The sequence below is a fragment of the Ambystoma mexicanum genome, chromosome 14, assembly GCF_040938575.1.
Source record: "Ambystoma mexicanum isolate Mex_15411 chromosome 14, UKY_AmexF1_1, whole genome shotgun sequence".
NCBI lineage: Eukaryota > Metazoa > Chordata > Amphibia > Caudata > Ambystomatidae > Ambystoma > Ambystoma mexicanum.
The window spans coordinates 73,870,856-73,888,916 of record NC_090940.1 but is presented as its reverse complement, the minus strand read 5'-3'; positions in this window follow the sequence as shown (position 1 = coordinate 73,888,916).

Below are 18,061 nucleotides of genomic sequence, written 5' to 3'. Positions count from 1 at the left end.
GTGGTTATAGGATGGATAAGATAGCAACAATACTTTGATGGTTTCAAATGGATGCAATGTGGAATGAAATGCAGTACAGAAAATAACTTGATAGGATTTCAGCAAAAGACAATGTAATCACTTTCTTGGACAATTCACCCCCCCCCGCCTTTTATGCAATGCAAGGAAATGGAAGGAAAGCACACAGTTCTCAGAAATGCAATCAAATGTAATTCAGTTCACCCCAGCAAGCTTAGACTACAGAAGTTTGAAACACAGGCCCAAAATGCTTTTATATGTGCTGGCAATGAAGTGAAAAATATGCTAAAATGCTTTTAATTCCCTCTAGAGGTTCAGGGTGAGTGGTATCAAGTTAATATTAGTCCAGGCTCACTCTAGCAATGATTCAGGGATGGTTCTTAAGAGGCAAACAAATTTTTAGCAAGGAAAGCAAGGAAGCTGCTGTTTTCACACGTGGAGAAATTTGCAAATCGCGGTAAAATTCGCGAGTGCGTTTTTCGCGATTGCGGCAAAAGTATAGAGAATAGGAATGCGGTTCTAGGTTCGTTGAAAAGCCAAGATTCCCAGCTTTCAGAGGAAAGTTACTGCAAGTCTCTAAGACAAACGGTCACAGAGATATGAGCGATATGGTAAAGGTCGTTTTTCAGATTTGAAATTTTAAAATTCAAAGTGACGAGTGACAGCTAACAACTAGAAATGACAGTTGACAGCTTTGCAAATGACAGGTGACAGTTAGGAGGCAGTTCTGGTTAGATTAAAATAGATTGAATTATATTATTTTAACTAAGAGATTGGTTCTGCACAGTTCTGCTAGGTACTCACAATATATTTAGAAATAGAATGGGCCTCGCCACGGATCTGGTCAGGTTTTCTTCACTCGCCACGGACGGTCTCTGCGCACAGCGGTCTGGGTCAGCTCTCTGGTTCTGCGAACAGCGGTCTGGGTCAGCTCTGCTCTCTCTGGGTACAGCACTGCTTCTGGATCTTTCTGCACAGCTTTCTCTGGACCCAGCGCTGATCTGCACGGCTCCTGGATGCTGCTATCGCTGTTAGGTTTGCTGGATGCTGAGGCCCACTGAGAAGAGTTCTCAGTTTGTGGGTTAGGCCCTTGCTTTGAGTTCTGAATCAAGTTCTTTGGAGTTTTAAAGTCTAAGTGTGGAATCTAGTATCTTCTGGTCCGGCAGAGCGCGTTGCAGCAATTGGAATTGAATGTCCCTATCTGTCCTGACTGTCTGCTTTTATGTGTTTTGAAAGTGGGTGGAAAGGCTAGCTTCCTAGGCCCTACCCCTCTCCACTTGTCATTGGCCACTTCCTCCTCTTCCCCTTGATTGGGGGAATGAAATGAAGTGTCATCATGATGAGGTCTGTTTATGATACAGGGAACCCACCCCTGTCAACTTTACACACAATCTATATTTGATCAAAAAGACATATTTCATAGCTACACAGTGGTTTGAAATTACATGCACCCATCACATATCACATGAGATATACCCTGTTCAAATCTGCTCTTCCTGAGAGCTTGCATTGAGAAATGGCAACATATTTCACTTTTTGGTCAAGTTACCAATATCAGATTCTTACTCAAATTTACCCAAATGTGTGCAAGGCATGCAGGCATTAATTGATGAAGTATCAGACTTTTCACATGCAGACATTTTAAGTAATACCCTCTTAACTGCTAGTTTGCCCCCAGATCCTGCCACCGGTTCTAAAAACCTCTTAAAATGTGGGCAGAAAAATCACAAGAATTATGATATCATTTAAATAATTATGACAAGTCCGTACTATGAGTTATTCATCTTTTTCTAAAACCATATTCTGGCTACAGGGGTGTGGTTTCCCAAGTCACATGGTGTAGAAACCAGTTTGTCCAGTTTCTGCCAGGCTCAGAGGCCCTGCCCCTCCCAGCTTCTGCCAAGAGGAAGCTGTTTTACGGTCCCCCAATAAACCATCTGCCTGGGCCCTGGAAGGCCCATTGTTCAAGAGGAAGCCATTTATGGCCACTTCAATAAACCCTCTGCCTGGGTCCTATGTTTAGTCTCTAGCAGTCCCCTGGTAATTCAATCAGAGAAGTGTCATATCCCTTTTGGTGGGAACAGCAAAAGGCAGCTAGGCCTGGGAACACAGCAGTTGTGCAAGTCTCAACTCCTGTCGGGGGTAGCTGGTGGGCAGAATTCAGATCCTTAAGCCAGGCCCCAGCTAATGTCACTTTTAGTTACCCAGTTTTCTGCATTCAAATAAAACTAACCATTTTTACATATGCAGCTAGAATGCTGATTCTAAGTTTCAAACTATGACATTTAAACAATTGCAACCTATGTGACACTCAAAAGTAGGTCACTCATTTCTTTTAAACATTTAGATTTTTAGTGTCTTTCAGTCCAAATTTACTTAAACTGCTGAAATCCACAGCTCAGCCAGTCTTGTTATAAACCTTCAAGTCACTTCAGAATATAACTTTAGATTGTATCCACCTCTCAGTAAGTCTTTCTTTGGCCTGCTTTGGGTTCATCTATTCAGTTTTACACAAATGTCTGGTGTTGTTTTAAAACGCCGGCTTTCTGATAGTGGTGAGTACTGGTAATGCACCCATTTTTGGGATTTAAGAAAATGAATTCCCCACAATTCTAGGTTGCTTTTGGCAATCAGCATTGCCATTCCCAATGGTTTCAGACTACTGTGTGGGTAGTCCAATGGTGGTTTTAGGCAGTGCCCTTCTGTGCCCATAACATCGGCAAAAATGAGTGGCAGCCTATTCTTCATGCATTTCCCTGTGCATTTTCTGGGAAGCTCTGGCCATCATGATGTTTTCCATGTTAGTACTGCACAGTTTTGAGGTAGGGCTCGGATGCATGGATAAAAACAGCCCACAAGCCCCCCTCTTGCGATGGCCATTCTGTTTCACTGATGGGACTCGCAAGACCTGGGATGTTTCCTCATCTTCTTCCAATAGATGGCACAGTTCAGCATCTTTTCCTCCATCCGGTCGGATCGATCGGTTCTCCTCGCCGGTCCTGATGGGAGTATTGGGCGGTACACTGGGCCCCTTGCGTCTCTGCTCCCGGTCTCCGGATCGTCCTCCTTGGCCCGTCTCCAGGTTTTCTTTCTCCTAGGACGACAAAGGAAGAGCGGCAATACCTATTCATGGACATTTCTCCCCCACCATTGATATAGTGGGGTGGCATATAAATTTATAGTCAAAACATATGAACATGCACATTTCTTTTTGCATTCAAAAACGAAAACACCCACATTGAGAAACTCAGAATTTGATAGGCGATATGTCGGATATTTTAAGTTAGAACTGAATTCATCTGAGACAGTACCCTCTAGGATTCCAGAGGATTCCTCCAGTTGTTGCAGAGTGTGCCTGGGATGGCAACACTTCAACTGGTTAATGTGGACCCACTTGTCTTCCCCCTCTGCCAAACCGCCTTTGGGGATGCGGATCTTGTAGGCCACAGGGGAGATTTTGTCTATAATCTCAAAGGGTCCCTTCCATGTTGGCAAACATTTTCGCTGTTTGGCCTGGTTCCTTTGGAAATTGTATAGATAGACCCGGTCCCCCACCTGATATTCCTTCCTGGAAGTCTTCAGGTCATAGTGGGTCTTCATGCTATCAGCTGATCTTTCTAGATTCCGCTGAGCATAAGCAAAAGCATGTTGAAGGTGTTTCCTTAAATTCTCCACATACTCATGAGTTGTGGAGGCATTTATTAGTGTCTGCTCTTGGGTCCTGTAGAGCAAATGCTGCGGAAGCACCATCTTGCGCCCAGTCATCAACTCAAATGGTGACATTTTGGTTGCAGATGAAGGGGTAGATCTGATGGCCATTAGGACCAGAGGTAATCGGATATCCCAACTTGGCCCAGAATCCGCCACAAACTTTTTTAATATGCTCACAATGGTTCGGTTATATCTCTCTACTGCCCCAGAAGAAGCTGGCCGGTAAGCAATATGCAACTTCCTTTTGACCCCCAGTATCTCCCACATCTTTGTCATTACTTCACTGGTGAAGTGGCTACCCCTGTCTGACTCAATCCTTTGAGGTAGACCAAAACGGGAAAAGATGTGGTTAATCATCAAGGCAGCTGCGGTTTCTGCCTTGCAATTTGGGGCTGGGAGACATTCCACCCACTTGGTAAACAAGCATGTCACAGTCAACATGTACTTATTCCCCCTAGCAGAGCGAATCACGGGGCCTACAAAGTCGATTTGTAAATCTGACCATGGCAGTGTCATCCCCCTCTTTTGGAGAGGCGCACGGTGCGTGAGGGATGATGGCTGAAATTGTGCACACACAAGACACCCCTTCAAGTATTGGTCGAGGTCCTGCCCCATGTGTGGCCAGTATGCAACCTCTCTTAAGATTTCCAATGTTGTGTGAAACCCCCTATGACCGGCGGTGGCCGCATCATGGGCGTGACTTAACATCAGGCTTCGGAATGAGGTAGGAACCACCCACTGATCGTGGCCCGCTTTGGATTTCCTTACCAGCAAACCGTCTTGGATTCTGAACATTTTTGGACATTTCATCAACACTCTTAGGTCCTCTTTCCCAATGTAATCGGTATCCGTCAGGGGAAAGTTCTCAGGGTCCTCAAGGTGTTGGTAAAACTTACCAATAATTGGATCCCCCTTCTGAGCTGTAATCAAATCAGCATCAGGGGTCTCCTTACTCCATTGTGCAATTGAAAGGTCGTTGTGAGCATTTGTCTGGGACCTAGTGATAGCAGTGACCTGGATTTCCCCCAACAGGGACTCAATCTCAATTAGATCCCCTTGGATGGCCCCGGTTTTGGCCAGCTGATCAGCTAAGTCATTTCCAGTTTTGTCTGGTCCCTCTACTTTGGAATGACCCTTGATCTTTTTCCAATAGATGGTCATCTCATTCGAGGTGACCAGATCATCAATGTTTTGGATCAACTTCCCATGTTTCAAGGGTTTGTTGTTAGCACATAACATGCCACTGGTTTTCCAATTAACCAGGTGCTCCACGAACCCGTTCCCTACATAATCCGAATCTGTGATTATGACCAGTTCGTGGAGTTGATGCTGGACAGCAGTGATGATGGCCTGGTGCACAGCCATCAATTCTGCCACCTGACTACTTCGGGGACCAATTTTGTATCCAGCGGAGGGTTCTGGGGACTCATTCACCCATGCATTCCCTACGCCGGCCACCAGTTCTTTCACCCCGTCGTTGTCAACATGATAAGAGCATCCATCCACATATACAGTGGGCATTCCCTCACACTTGTCTTCTTCAAAGACTTTGTGTGGGGAATTAAGGTATGCCTCCGTGTTGTCCTTGATTTTTAAACTTTCGTCCTCGAGACAGTTTTCTCTGGCACAATCATGCAAGTCAGCCAGACCTTGCGCGAGGGGACTCTTCTTGTTTTGGCCATATCTGACCTTCACAGGAAAGCCTTGCATTGATAGAATCCAGGAAGTAATTCGGGAATTACTCACATTTCCGGCCCGGATTCTGTCACTTTGGAGATATTGCAGAGGCTGGTGTGGAGTCTCCACTATGATGTGTTCACCCTGGATAAACGGGCGGTAATTCTTCAATGCCCACACCGTTGCCAGGAGTGCCTTCTCACAATCGTTGAATTTTTCCTCCACAGAGGATAAAGTTTTGCTCGCATAGGAGATTACTTTATTGACCTTGTCATGCTTTTGGTATAATACTGCCGTCAAGCACGTATTAGAGAACCCCGTCTCCAGGAAGAACTCCTTGTTTCTGACAGGGTAAGCTAGGCAGGGCGCTTGTGAGAGGCTTCTTTTGAGTTGTTTTACCGCCTTGGCTTGTTCTGGACCCCATTCCCACTTGACCCCCCCCTTCAGGAGATGAATCAGGGGTCTGGTGATCTCTGCGTAGCCCTCAATGAACTTTCTGCTGTAATTAGTCAGTCCAAGGAGCCTCCTTAGTTCCCGCAGAGTTGCGGGGTCTTTCAGTTTCTGAAGTGCTTCCACTTTCTTTTCCTGGGGACAGAGACCCTGAGGAGAAATCTCATGCCCCAAGAAATTAACACGGGTTCTGCACCACTGTGCTTTTTGAAAGGAAAGTTTTGCTCCGGCGGCCCTCAACTGTGTCAGAACATAACGGATCTCCGCTATGTGTTCCTCAACAGTTGAGCTTTTGATGAGGACATCATCTACATAAGCCAGGTTACCCCTCGCACCCAGGTCGGGCATCGCCTCATGTAGGAAAATATTGAACTCATTACCGGAGTTAAGGTATCCGAAGGGAGTCCGGATCCATGTGTACTGCTGGCCCCCAAAGGTAAAAGCCAGCTTGTATTGGTCCTCCCTACTGACCGGCACGGTCCAGTATCCATTGGTCAGGTCTATTGCAGTGAATACCTGTGACCCCTGAATCTGGGCCAGCCCTTGGTCAATGTAGGGAAGAGGCCATCGGGAAGTATGGACCCGTTTGTTGAGCTCCCTGAGGTCGGCACAGAGTCTCCACTGGCCGTTTGGCTTTAATGTTCCCAGCACCGGATTATTGAAGGTGCTGTGGATGGGACGGATTATTCCCCTGGACTCAAGGTTCTTAATTATTTCAGTAAGGGACTCCATTGATGCGAGAGGCAAGCGATATTGCTTCACAAACACAGGAGTCATGCCAGGGCCCGTGGGGATTGTTGTTGTGTGGATGTCCGTGCGACCACAGTCATATGAGTCTACCGCAAAGAGATCTTGGAAATCCAAGAAAACTTGTTTCAACTTTTGCTTTTGTTCCAGAGTCACACAGGCATCAGCTAGGTTGACTCTCTCTTCCACCATCTGCCTGAAGCCTGGAAAGACTTCTGGTTTGGCTATCTACGCGGCCTCCTCCAGCTGGGTGGAGAAGTCCCTGGTCAGAGTGCTGATTTGGACCGGAGGCTTCAGGTGGGAAAGGCAGCCCTCATGGACCTGGAAAATCACCTCATCCCTCCTGAAGTCACAAGTCACATCTTCCTTACCATAGGGGCAGGAAGTGTACACCAGGAAGTGCCCCCCATGCCGGGTAAAAATCCTGTCTGGTGTTGTATTGTCCTCACTGTCACTGTCAACGCAGTCCTTGGGGATTGGTCCTAACAGTTCATTACCTAAATCTATGGAAAAATGTCGGTCATCAACCGCCATTCCAATAATGGTGCCTGCGGCTAGAGTAAGACTCTTTAAGTCGCTGTTATCCACCTCTATTGGAATGGTGTCATGTTCTATGTTGACTAATGGAGTTGGGTTTACCCCCAACCCTTGCTGTTGGAGAGAAGCGTTTAGATGTATGTAAGCATCAGGGTTTTGCAGATATTGTCCTCTTTTAACTTTCACTTCCAGGGAGAATTGTCGGGTACTTTCTGGGATGGTGACTTCCTCTTTGATCTTAATTTCAACTGCATAAGGTAGCAATTGAGCTGACCTAAATGCTTTTTCTGGATCATCAAAGCCCATGTGATTATCAGCTAATCGGGACCAAGCTTTGAAGTTTATTAGGTCCAAACTAATGGCAAAGCGATTGAGAATGTCACTGCCTAAGTAAAAGGCGGCAGTGACGTCTCGCACGACCCAACAATTATGGACCATGCTCTTGTTGCCAATGGAGATTTTGAGCATACACCTGCTTGGCAGGAGCTGTTTGGAATTAGGTGCTTCCAGGTCCATTTCCCATTTGTCTATCAGTTTGAATGTGGGAATGGCTGGATCTTTTGGGAGTTGGTGGAACATGGCTTCGCTGATGAAGCTCTTACCGTTGCTCACACACACTCGGGCGAGAACAGAGTCCTTCCCCTCATTTAACTGGACAGGGATGAACAACTGCTCTCCAATTTGCTGAATATCAGCCAGGCTCTGAGATGATTTCACATCTTTCTGGACTATAGGAGTGGGAGTTTCTGATTGTGGATTAGTAAAGAATTTCAGGGTGTTTCCTTCAAGTGTGGAATACCACCTTAAACTGGAAGGAAGGTTGATTTTCAGGAATAGAGAGGACCCCCCATCACCAGTCTGTTGTCCTACTGCTATTACTGTCACGTCTGGAATTTGGCTATTCTGGAAGTGAAATTCTACTTGGTCAGATTTTTGTTCAACCATGTGGCAGGTGCCGTTTAAACTAACATGGTTGACACTCTGTTTTAATTTTATTGGTCGGCTAGTCTGGGTCCAGAGGACCTTGTTTATGCAATCTATTAAGGGTGACAACCTCCTCAGGAGGTCATTCCCCAGTAAACAAGGGGTGCCCTCTGGAGTCACTACTATGACCGGGTGTTTCACCTTGTGTCGCCCGATCTTAATGTCCAAGTCTGCAGTCCCCTCAACGGGAATTTCCTTCCCGTCAAAGTTCTGCAGTTGTCCAGGAAGAGAGGTGAGAGGAATTTGGTAATTCTCTCCCCTTCCTGCATTCAGTTCGTCAAAGGCCCTTCTGGACAGAAGGGTAGCTTGAGATGCAGTGTCCACCAGTGCCAAAATGGTACCCTGCCCCTGTACTTGTACCGGGGCATAGTATCTTCCCTCCTTCTCCTCAAGGGGGCACAGATAATGCACATTTTTGGACAACTGGTGGGCTAACTTTCTGGTTTTGGACATCGCTAGCGAAGAGATTTGGGCAGAATTCTGTGGAGAGCCTTGTGAATCTGAAAGAAAAAGTTGGCAACTGGAGATCAGAGCCATTGTGGGTTCCCCTGGCTCCGGTTCCAGGCTGCCCCCTCCTTTTTGGAGGCAGTCACCAGGATGGGTTTGAACCAGGGGATTTTCTTGCTGTTGGTTCTGGGATGAGATTGTGGGCGGCGGTAGCTCAGCCTCCACATCTCCCCAGTCTGGATTTGCATCCCTAGGGACCCATTTTTCTTTGGGAGGAGTTCCCCCCTCTCTGAAGGAGAAGATCCTTTTCCCAGGATCCTCTGAGGATCCCTCTCCCTCAAATTGGAAGATCTGTACCTCCTCCTCAAACTGAGTCTGTTTGGGTCTTTTGTTTCTCCTACCCCCCCTCTGCTCCTTAGGAGGCAGACTTTCAGGGGCAAGAGATTTTGTTTCCGGTTCCTGGGTTTCCAGGGGCTGTTTACAAGTGAGGAAGGAAGCTTCCTCCAAGGCTTTACACCCCCCCTTCCCCTTGTGCCTCCTCCCTGGGAACCGGTGAGTTATCGGGGTGATGCCCCCGTCATTGTTCTGGAGCACCAGGTCCAGAGTTGGGTGCGTTCTGCGCCGGCATGCCGATCTAAGGGTTCTGCTGAGCCCTCAGTATGTGACCCAGATCCCGCGCCATGTTTTGAACCTGGCGCTCTAACTGGGAAACCCGCTCAGGCTGATACGGGGCCCTGTTTACTCCCCTGGGCTGATCCCGGGAAGGGTAGCTATCCCTTCTTTGGTAGTACCCCTGGTTGGGAAGATTTGGATACCCCTCCACCCTTGGCCTCCCCTCTCCCGGATTCGGTTGTCTGGGCTCAGGGAATTGGGGAAAGAAGGGTGGAGGATTTTGGGGCTGGAAGTTGGGTGGATACCTGGGGAAGAAGTTCTGCCCAGGGTTTGGTGAGTTTCTGCCCTCCTGTGAGAAGTTGGGAGGGAAGTTCTCTGGGTTAGGTGCTTGGCTGGATCCCCCCCTTGGGCTGGAGGAGTCCACACATAACCCAGGATGGGTCTGTTTCCCTTGTAACGGGGGCTTACATAATCAGGAGAGCGAGGGACCCCATTTGTGGGGCTGCCTCCCTGGCTCCCTGTCTGTGACTGGCCCGAGGACCTTTGGGCCTAGCATTATTAGGTGCCGGTAGGTTTTTAGGCCCCCCCATCTCCAAATCTAAAACGGGGGTGACCTTTACCTCTGCCACCTTGGCAGCAGCAGGGGTGTTGTTGGCTTGGGGTTTTTGGCCGCATTATTTTTATTTTCTATTGGCTTCTGCACCTCATAGATCCGGGTCGCCTGTTCAATGACCCAGTCTAAAGATCTTTTCTCGTGAAAATCCCTCACGAGCTGGGTCATTATGTTTTTGGGCAAGGCATGGAAAAAGGTATTAATAAATTCTCTGCTATCCGTGCGCACCCTTCTTGTGGTCTGTGCAAAAGCACGCTTTAACTCCTGCACAAACTATTGTAGGGCCTGATCCTCCCCACATTGTAAATTGTAGGCTGCCTTGCGAGCCTCTTGAGGATTTCTATGAGTAGAAAAATGTTTCAAGATGGCTGCCTTATAGGTGGACCATCTTAAATGATTTTGGTCCTCCAGCCCCGCAAAGAAACTGGAGTATTCCGGGGAGAAGGTCCACTTTACATATTGAATACAGCTTTGGCTGTCCTTCAAATGGAAAGTCTCCATCATTTGCTCAAACAACTCTAAGTACTCCCAAACAGAATACTTGGCGTTCTTATGATAAGGCGTGATGACGCTCCTGATTGCCTTAATCTGCTTTAAGGGGTCCTTAAGCAAGGCCCTTTTTGTCTTATTGGCGCTTTTGGTCCGGGTAACCCTGGTCCATTCATCTTCTGACTCAGAGGCACTGCTCCCAGAGGTTCCCGTCTGTTCTTCCAGGTTTTCCCGGATTCTGCGAGCCTGGGAATGGCTGGCAGAATGTGGGGACCTGGTCTCCTGTGTCCTGTACCGTTCAGAGGAGTCTTCAGATTCCTCTTTGCTGCCAGGATTTGATGGGTACCCCCCCCCATGACCTAACTGGGTAGAGGTTTTCAGGATGCCCTTAATGGGCCTACTCTCCTGGGGTTCCCCACTAAATTGCACTGTGCTTGGGTGCCCATACCCGGATGCCCGCCCATCCATTCCTGGGAGGTACTGGCCTATGAGCCCCATGCTTCTGGCTGGATAGTAATCTGCCATCCCTGTGGCCCGGTGCTCATGTGCGCTAGGGGACATGGGGGTGGCAGAGGCCAGGGACTGAGAGAGATAAAGGCCTCTGGTATTAGGGCTCCTGAGGTTATGCTCAGGAGTTTCCCTTTCCCAGCGAACCTGGTCTCTATCCGCCCCTGCTCCCTGTTGCAATGCAAGAGCCTGCGCCTTCAGTTCCTCGGTTAAGGCCTTACTAGACTCTATCAGTCTCTCCTGCATCGCTACCTGTTGTTGGAGCCTATCATTGTGCTGGCAGAGAGCCTCATTCTCTCTCTGCGTTTCCTGATTGGTCCTGGTGCACTGGGCCAGTCTTTGCTGCAGGAGGGTTACCTCCTGAGCTGTGTCCCTATTGGCCTGCTCCTTTCTTGCCAGAGCATCCTCCACCTTCCTGGTGTGCTCTAACAAGTTATGGTGTTCTTTTTGGAGGTCACCCAGTCCCTGGAGGGCCAGGTGATTTTCTTCCATTTTCCTTTTTAAGTGGCAGACTTCCTGGCATAAGGTATCCCTTTCCTGACTAAGAGCCTGCATCTGTGCCGCCAGGTCGTCCCTTTGCCTTTGGAAGGCACCAGCTTTCTGGCTCTCCTGGTCAAACTCTGCCTGGGTATCCAGGTCTTTCAAAATCAGTTTATCGCTCTCTGCCTTCTCCCTATCTAGGTGGCTTTGCAGGGTGACTATCTGCTCAGCACATGCCCTATTGAAGTCTAACTGTGGCTCCAGCTTTTTCTGGCTCTGCAGTAGGGAGTCCAAACCTTCTTGGTACTCCTTCTGCAAGGCCAGAAATCTGGTATCCTGGTCAGCCTTTTCCTGTTGCAGGATGTCCATATCCCTCTTTATTTTAATGATGTGCTGTCTACTCTCATCTTCTGACTCCTGGCTCCCCTGCAGCCTCTGCTCAGAAGAGACCAGGTCAGATTGGACCTTCTCTAACGCCATCTGTCGCTTATTCTCCAGATCTTGGCTTTCAGTACATTTATCCTGCATGTCTCCCATATATAGGTACAGGTATGTCGCTATCCTAACCATCTTGTCTTGTTCATCCTTAGCTTTAGGAGCCATGTATAGTTCACTCAGGGCCACATGTAAGGGACCCTGATCTCTCCATATATCTGACCCTGTTTCCGTGACCTGTTGCGTGATGGCCTGCAACCAGACCATGTGGTCCTGGTGAGTCCACTCACCTCTCACAAATAACTTATGTAAGAAGTGCTCTCTGGCTATTTTCATGTCTACTAAGGTCGTCATTCTGGAATTTGAGTTCCTTCCTGACTTACAGAAGTTTGTATTTTATTTTTGCAAAACAGACCTTTTCCTTAGAGCGTTCCTTTGAGCAGTGCTTTACAGCGTAACACAGCGTGGTGATCCGACCGGATATGTGTATCTGGTCAGCTGGCACACTGTATTAATCTGCAGAAGTGATAGATCTAATCCGGAATCCCCGGCTACGAGCCCCCAATTTGTAAGAGGATTCAATTCAACACTACCGCTAAGTCAACGCCTAGTCTAGAATACTGAATGAAAACCCTTATTGATATATCCTTATGTCCAGTTCATGCGTTCTGTATGACTACCCCTATATAACACCCCTCTCTTGGAATCCCCCTGACCCCACTGAGCCAAGAAGTAGTTCTGTTTTGCAAGTTAAAAGGTTATATATATCACACTTTATAATAAATTAATAATTGAATATCACACTTAATCTGAGCAGTAATCAATAATGGATAGTCCGGCACTAGCACACTTCTTTATAATCAATGATGAGTGGTTATAGGATGGATAAGATAGCAACAATACTTTGATGGTTTCAAATGGATGCAATGTGGAATGAAATGCAGTACAGAAAATAACTTGATAGGATTTCAGCAAAAGACAATGTAATCACTTTCTTGGACAATTCACCCCCCCCCTTTTATGTAATGCAAGGAAATGGAAGGAAAGCACACAGTTCTCAGAAATGCAATCAAATGTAATTCAGTTCACCCCAGCAAGCTTAGACTACAGAAGTTTGAAACACAGGCCCAAAATGCTTTTATATGTGCTGGCAATGAAGTGAAAAATATGCTAAAATGCTTTTAATTCCCTCTAGAGGTTCAGGGTGAGTGGTATCAAGTTAATATTAGTCCAGGCTCACTCTAGCAATGATTCAGGGATGGTTCTTAAGAGGCAAACAAATTTTTAGCAAGGAAAGCAAGGAAGCTGCTGTTTTCACACGTGGAGAAATTTGCAAATCGTGGTAAAATTCTAGGTCCGTTGAAAAGCCAAGATTCCCAGCTTTCAGAGGAAAGTTACTGCAAGTCTCTAAGACAAACGGTCACGGAGATATGAGCGATATGGTAAAGGTCGTTTTTCAGATTTGAAATTTTAAAGTTCAAAGTGACAAGTGACAGCTAGCAACTAGAAATGACAGGTGACAGCTTTGCAAATGACAGGTCACAGTTAGGAGGCAGTTCTGGTTAGATTAAAATAGATTGAATTATATTATTTTAACTAAGAGATTGGTTCTGCACAGTTCTGCTAGGTACTCACAATATATTTAGAAATAGAATGGGCCTCGCCACGGATCTGGTCAGGTTTTCTTCACTCGCCACGGACGGTCTCTGCGCACAGCGGTCTGGGTCAGCTCTCTGGTTCTGCGAACAGCGGTCTGGGTCAGCTCTGCTCTCTCTGGGTACAGCACTGCTTCTGGATCTTTCTGCACAGCTTTCTCTGGACCCAGCGCTGATCTGCACGGCTCCTGGATGCTGCTATCGCTGTTAGGTTTGCTGGATGCTGAGGCCCACTGAGAAGAGTTCTCAGTTTGTGGGTTAGGCCCTTGCTTTGAGTTCTGAATCAAGTTCTTTGGAGTTTTAAAGTCTAAGTGTGGAATCTAGTATCTTCTGGATGTTGTGTGGTCCGGCAGAGCGCGTTGCAGCAATTGGAATTGAATGTCCCTATCTGTCCTGACTGTCTGCTTTTATGTGTTTTGAAAGTGGGTGGAAAGGCTAGCTTCCTAGGCCCTACCCCTCTCCACTTGTCATTGGCCACTTCCTCCTCTTCCCCTTGATTGGGGGAATGAAATGAAGTGTCATCATGATGAGGTCTGTTTATGATACAGGGAACCCACCCCTGTCAACTTTACACACAATCTATATTTGATCAAAAAGACATATTTCATAGCTACACAGTGGTTTGAAATTACATGCACCCATCACATATCACATGAGATATACCCTGTTCAAATCTGCTCTTCCTGAGAGCTTGCATTGAGAAATGGCAACATATTTCACTTTTTGGTCAAGTTACCAATATCAGATTCTTACTCAAATTTACCCAAATGTGTGCAAGGCATGCAGGCATTAATTGATGAAGTATCAGACTTTTCACATGCAGACATTTTAAGTAATATCCTCTTAACTGCTAGTTTGCCCCCAGATCCTGCCACCGGTTCTAAAAACCTCTTAAAATGTGGGCAGAAAAATCACAAGAATTATGGTATCATTTAAATAATTCTGACAAGTCCGTACTATGAGTTATTCATCTTTTTCTAAAACCATATTCTGGCAACAGGGGTATGGTTTCCCAAGTCACATGGTGTAGAAACCAGTTTGTCCAGTTTCTGCCAGGCTCAGAGGCCCTGCCCCTCCCAGCTTCTGCCAAGAGGAAGCTGTTTTACGGTCCCCCAATAAACCATCTGCCTGGGCCCTGGAAGGCCCATTGTTCAAGAGGAAGCCATTTATGGCCACTTCAATAAACCCTCTGCCTGGGTCCTATGTTTAGTCTCTAGCAGTCCCTTGGTAATTCAATCAGAGAAGTGTCATATCCCTTTTGGTGGGAACAGCAAAAGGCAGCTAGGCCTGGGAACACAGCAGTTGTGCAAGTCTCAACTCCTGTCGGGGGTAGCTGGTGGGCAGAATTCAGATCCTTAAGCCAGGCCCCAGCTAATGTCACTTTTAGTTACCCAGTTTTCTGCATTCAAATAAAACTAACCATTTTTACATATGCAGCTAGAATGCTGATTCTAAGTTTCAAACTATGACATTTAAACAATTGCAACCTATGTGACACTCAAAAGTAGGTCACTCATTTCTTTTAAACATTTAGATTTTTAGTGTCTTTCAGTCCAAATTTACTTAAACTGCTGAAATCCACAGCTCAGCCAGTCTTGTTATAAACCTTCAAGTCACTTCAGAATATAACTTTAGATTGTATCCACCTCTCAGTAAGTCTTTCTTTGGCCTGCTTTGGGTTCATCTATTCAGTTTTACACAAATGTCTGGTGTTGTTTTAAAACGCCGGCTTTCTGATAGTGGTGAGTACTGGTAATGCACCCATTTTTGGGATTTAAGAAAATGAATTCCCCACAATTCTAGGTTGCTTTTGGCAATCAGCATTGCCATTCCCAATGGTTTCAGACTACTGTGTGGGTAGTCCAATGGTGGTTTTAGGCAGTGCCCTTCTGTGCCCATAACATCGGCAAAAATGAGTGGCAGCCTATTCTTCATGCATTGCCCTGTGCATTTTCTGGGAAGCTCTGGCCATCATGATGTTTTCCATGTCAGTACTGCACAGTTTTGAGGTAGGGCTCGGATGCATGGATAAAAACATCCCACACTGAAGAACTGGACTTTTAATCACAACACTGATTAATAACTATTTTGCCTCAAGTGAAGTACTGGAAAATCTCAAAGAAACTGCGTACTCTCGCTCCTATTTTATATTGGGCAGAATAGCCTACCTGCAAATACAAAAATTCCTGGAAACATATAAGCTCTTAGGCCTCAGACAATCCGGCTTCCATCCAGGTCGGGTTATGGAAACTGCCATCTTGGACCTAAAAATCCAAATGGACACAGTAAAAGACAATGGTAATATGGGCGCACTGCTATTACTAGACCTGTCTGCAGCCTTTGACCTGGTCAACCACAAAATACTGTGCAGTCATCTAGCCTCAGAGCCCACTTCTCAGACTAAGCCATAAAATGGGTGAAATCCTTTTTGTCCCAACGCACTATGAGGGTCTTCACCACCTCAGCTGCAGTGCCCCCAGCCCCAGTCACCTGTGGAGTCCCCGAAGGGTCATGTGTCTCACCTACCCTTTACAATGTATTTACCAAGCCTTTGTTCCACCTCTTAGATAAATTGGGTGTCATCTACACTATCTATGCAGATGACACTCAGATATTCCTGCCCATCACGGGCAATCACACCCATAACACCAACACCTTGAAAGACATACAAATAAAAAACCTACGCAACAATACAAGCGTGGATGGCTCACAATGAGCTTTGCCTGAACAACACCAAAACTGAGATTCTCCTCATAGGCAACCAATCTCAGATCAACAACTTATCCAACGACTATAAATCCTTCACTATTGACGGCAACACCATCTCCACATCCAAAGAGATCAAAACACTTGGTGTGTATCTAGACTACTCTCTCACCATAACTAGACATGTCAATGCCATCGCATCGGCAGTACCCTACACAGCCAAACTGATTAATGCCAGCAGACCATTCCTGACTATTGACAACTGTGTTACACTAGCCAGAGCACTAATTCTATCCAGAATCCACTACTGCAACTCCGTATTTGCAGGATCCAATACCAAAAATATATAAAGAAAACTCCAAATAATTCAAAATAATGCAACAAGAGCAGTGCTCAACATTCCAATAAGGGAGCACATCTCGGCAGCCAGACGAAAACTACACTGGCTGCCAATACGAGAGCGCATAATGTTCAAAATCCTATCCCTTACACACAAGTGCCTAGCTAACAAGGCCCCCAGATACCTGCCCAGCCTCATCACCAAGACCCAGTCCTCCAGACCGACCAGAGCTGCATACTCCTCCTGCCTGGACATCCTGCCCTTCAAGCGTTTAAAAGCTGTAAGCAGCAGATTTCCAGTAGTAGCAGCAAAGCTTTGGAATGCCATGCCTTTAGATCTTAGGACTGACCCTTCCCTTTGGTCCTCCCGCAAAGAATTCAAAACATGGCTCTTCAATCAAGGAAACTAGATAGTCATTCGGTAATACCTTACTTCGTTCCTACTGGGTGCCTATGCACCACACACCCGACTGCTGCTGCTACAATACATTCTATCTATCTACTTAAATGATATAGATGTAACCATAAGCAACATTTGTAACCCTGTTGCATGACAAATGTAATAATGTACCTCACAATACCAACCGTTAACCCTGTATGCAACCATAAGTAATGATGACATGATCTGTAACCACTTCACTTGTAACCAGCGCCTAGATGCCCCCGGGCTAAGCGTGCTTAACAAATGTCAAAATAAATAAATAAATCCAAGAAGAACCCTCATACCACCTTTTTCCGAAAGAAGTAAAAACGGCTCTGTTCAATAAATGCCCCTGATTACCTCACCAGCACAAAAATGTCAAATATACCTACTATGACCTCACCTGTCTGATAGTAACATTTTGCTCCACGGGCAACCCGTTTGTAAGAACCATTAATGTACTAGTCATCTGTCTCCCCTATTTCTGTACTGTAAAAATGATTCTAGCGCTGTGATACCTCCGGGCCTGGGTGCTATCAACAAATACAATAAATAACTGCAGGTATAGTACCAAAGTAGTGCAGAACAATTACAGCAATGCAAAGATAGGGACTTTTAAAAAAAAAATCATATTTTTATTGTTTTATGTGGTAATGGTACAATACAATATCAATATCCAAGCATCCAGGTCAATGCTGTTCATATTATTATACAAGCCCACTCAACGCAACACCCACTCCCACGACTCCCCAACCATAACCCCCCTCTCCCGCAGTCAAGACTGCATAGCCCTTAGTAATTCCCATGGCCCAACTTCCCCTCCCTTTCCTCCCCAACTCTCTCCCTCCCCCAGGTCTGGTGTCTCCATGTCACTCATCCTCAAGTGCATATTGTCTCAGCCATCTACTTTTCTTCCTGCTGTCTTACCCTTCCCTTTGTGAGAAACCTTAAGGTGTCTCCCTAGCTAGTCCCCGGGGATCTTATCCAGGTGGCCACATGGCCATCGCTATTGAATCACTACCCTTTTCTGACACGAACACTTTCACACGACACACCAGAGAACAGACTAACACCAGAGCCGTTTACCTGACATGTCCCAATACAAAGGGTCAGGCAAAATCAGGCAGTTGATCAGAATCACACACACCTGACGGCCCTTTCCCTTCCCCACAGGGATAAAAGGTGGGGAAAGAGAGCACAGGACGAGCAAGGCAGACCGCACAACGAGACAGC